Source organism: Temnothorax curvispinosus, unplaced genomic scaffold (genome assembly GCF_003070985.1).
Source record: "Temnothorax curvispinosus isolate PA1 unplaced genomic scaffold, ASM307098v1 QBEX01008959.1, whole genome shotgun sequence".
In the NCBI taxonomy this organism is placed as follows: domain Eukaryota; kingdom Metazoa; phylum Arthropoda; class Insecta; order Hymenoptera; family Formicidae; genus Temnothorax; species Temnothorax curvispinosus.
This window is the reverse complement of record NW_020218739.1, coordinates 325227-328289: the sequence shown is the minus strand read 5'-3', so window position 1 is coordinate 328289 and position 3063 is coordinate 325227. Positions and strand designations below refer to the sequence as shown.

Genomic DNA, 3063 nt, shown 5'->3' with positions numbered 1-3063 from the left:
TCATATCGGTCCTGTTTTACTTATTATCAGTTACGTAATTATAATTATCAGTTACTTTTCTCAGACAAGTATAAAAGATAAATATGATTTTTTTACCGCGTGCAACAAAACTCTTCGTGAGAGTTTCGTTTAAGAACGCAGTAGGGTGAACATCCATTCATTCCGTTTGACATGTAGCATGCAGGGAGGAGACGAGAGGGGGCCGAGTATCAGTTGTATGTACAACAGATCGCGGTCGGTCTCTGCCACTGCATCAAATTTAACGCCCCGCCATAAAACAAATGTATCGCGTGCCTGTCATAACATGTTCGCGGTGGAGCGTTACGCCTCGCGCCTCTCGCTGCGTCGGTTTATTTAAAGTCGGAGTACATACTAGCGACGATTGGTCAACCGTGTCGGGCCCGGTGCTCGTTTCCTGCGATTGAGACGTCCTGGGGCGCCGTTGAACTCGGAGCGAGTGGAGCTGCGAGATTAAATATCAGTTGTATATACATAAAATTCATTTAAATTTATATTGTAGGGCTACCTCGACCGTTGGCATAAATTTCGCCAAGCGGGAACCTGCTGATAGATTTGGAGCTTCTGCATTTGATACCGCTATTTCAATTTTATCAATGTGTTACCGACACCTCAATAATATCTCAATAATCTTCCTCGTGTTAATAATATATAAATCATGAGAAGGATATAAATTATCGATATCCTAATCATCGTCATCTTAATGGCGTTCTCTTAACACATTCGCTCGCACATTCGCGCTTGGAAATCCTAAGATTCATATACCGGCGCGGCGCGGCGCGGCGGCTCGAAAATCGAATTAATCCAACGCATGTTATCGCATTTCGATGTAATCGCGTCATTATGAAGCACGATGAGATCCCGTGGATACCTTCGTCTGGCGAAGAGGAAAAAATGTTTACCGGTTTCTTCGTGGAATGAGCGACGACGGTAAATTGCGATAATCACTGATAAATTGATCGCTAAACTTATCCGGCAATTTCGCTTAATGGTTCATTAGGACGCGCGCGCGGAAATACCACGTCTGATGAAAGTTTCTGTCGGGATATAACTGCACGGAATTCGGATTTAAAGACCGAAGATATTTACTTCGAGAAGGAAAGCCGCTCCGAGAAAGAATTGATATCGACTTCGAGGAAGGGGGTGAATTACGAGAGCGATCTAGTTCGCGTATCTCTTGCCTTGAGATAATTTGAAACTTTTTGACTGATATATCAAAAGTAGACTTTTAATATATTAGTTTATTTTTCCAATATATTCTCTTAAAACTTTTCTTCGATTTAATTAAGTTATTTAAGTAAATTGCGTTGGACTTAACGGCATTTAATTAATTTAAATTCCACCGGTTCGGCTGATGCAGACGACGACGACGACGGCGACGGCGACAACGACGGTGATGTCTTGCGGATTTTCTCGCGGGAGGGAAAAAGTGTGATATTATTTTCAGTGTAGTTGTGGCGTTTATTTTTGCCGGCGCTCGCGCGGCAGAGCGACTTATCGTACGGTTCTGCTTAACGTTAATGGCGCGCGTCCCCCGTCAATTATTATTCTTGGTTCCTTATTTTCGTCTGGTGGCCGACTGACTTGACGCCCCCGACGTGCGTTAAACTCCCCGGCGCGAATCGGATCTCGTTGCGTTGGATTGCCTCTGTCGCTTTAACAATCTTTAGGAATGTACTTGTAATAATAAAATAAACCCTTCATCCCACTAGGTGGATTGTTTTCGTCCGGGCGAAAATCAAATGTAGTTGTAACTTTTGAAAACGGGCTCCATTCTTTTAATACAAATTATGTGAAAAAATTAAATTGTTTATAATTTTATGATTGATACTTCAAATTGAAGGTTTGAATTACCCCCATGAATTTTTTCAGATTTTTTGTAACACTTTAACATTAAAAAAAAAACGTCAGGATGAAAACGACCCACCTATGCGGCGTAAAGGTGCTAAAAAAACCTAAGGGGTCGAAGGGTAAAACATGATAATTTTATTTAATAAAATCCTAATTCAACGTGTCTATAAAAATATTCGAGAACATGTTTGGTCTTTGGGATAGATTCGCAAGCACCGCCGCTCTAATCACCACGCACGGTTCATTGCGTTCGCGCGCGCGTACGTCGCTGCTAATTACACGTTATTACGGGCAATTAGTTCCCAGACGACTGTTGCGAGCAACAGGTGTCGGATGGACGTGTAGCTTATAATTTCGGAGACGTGCGATTTACGGTCTCTCGATAATTAACGCGATTGTCGCTATATTGAATTTACAGGGAAACTCTCGCTCCTGCCTTGCTTCTCCCCTGCAGAAAACCGCGTACGTAGTCGGAAAGCGATTTTCCGTGACACCCGCGCGAAATGCCCTCGCTATCGACAGTGTCGCTCTCGTGGGACACTCGGGGATGTCGGCGGATTTCCGCGCGACGCCTGAGAATAATTCCGCGCGGAAATAAAACAAAACGGAGAGAGCGGAGGCGTGAAATATCGGGCGGAATTCGCCGCTTTTCCTCCCGTGTTTCTACACGTACAGCCCAGACGAAAACAGCGACGCGGTCTACGTGTATACGCGTGTCTCTCGGGTATTTCATGACACAAATATCTTCTCGGCAGCCTAGAATTCCGCTTTTCCTTTTTCGCTTGTCCCGACGCGAACGGCGCTCTCGTTCCCCCCTTGAAACGTCTCCCCGTCGACGTCAGAGGCGTCCCGAAACTTTCGGTTTTCCGGTAGACGGGTAGAGTCCTCATCTGTCTTTATTTAATATACGCGATTTTGTTCTCTTATCGAAATGTAACATATTTTAGCTGTGACGGATTTTCTTCGACCAGCTCGACGTGGAGCTCTCTATCGCGAAAATTCGACTAAATGAAAGTTTGCTTCTCGATTTTGTGTAACATATCGTCTTTAATTATTTTTAGAACTAGTTCGTAAATTAAAAAATACACATACTTGTATTATAGCTCAAATATATTCGATTTGACGAACATTTTGGCGTGAAAAGCTTCCTCTCTCTCTCTCTCTCTCTCTCTCTCTCTCTCTCTCTCTCTCTCT

The 3063-nt window shown here is 43.6% G+C and overlaps 1 protein-coding gene across 4 annotated transcripts in view; it reads left to right on the top strand.

Moving 5' to 3' along the window:
- Window positions 1-3063, top strand: part of LOC112458514 (uncharacterized protein PB18E9.04c) — a 13764-nt gene that overhangs the window by 2808 nt on the left and 7893 nt on the right. Inside the window, exon 1 of one of the 4 annotated variants that reach the window (XM_025022199.1) lies at window positions 774-948. The exons of the other annotated variants lie outside the window; for them this stretch is intronic. The gene's annotated coding sequence lies outside the window, so the exon portion shown is untranslated. Of the gene's footprint in view, window positions 1-773; window positions 949-3063 lie in introns of those variants that run through there. 4 annotated transcript variants of the gene reach the window in all.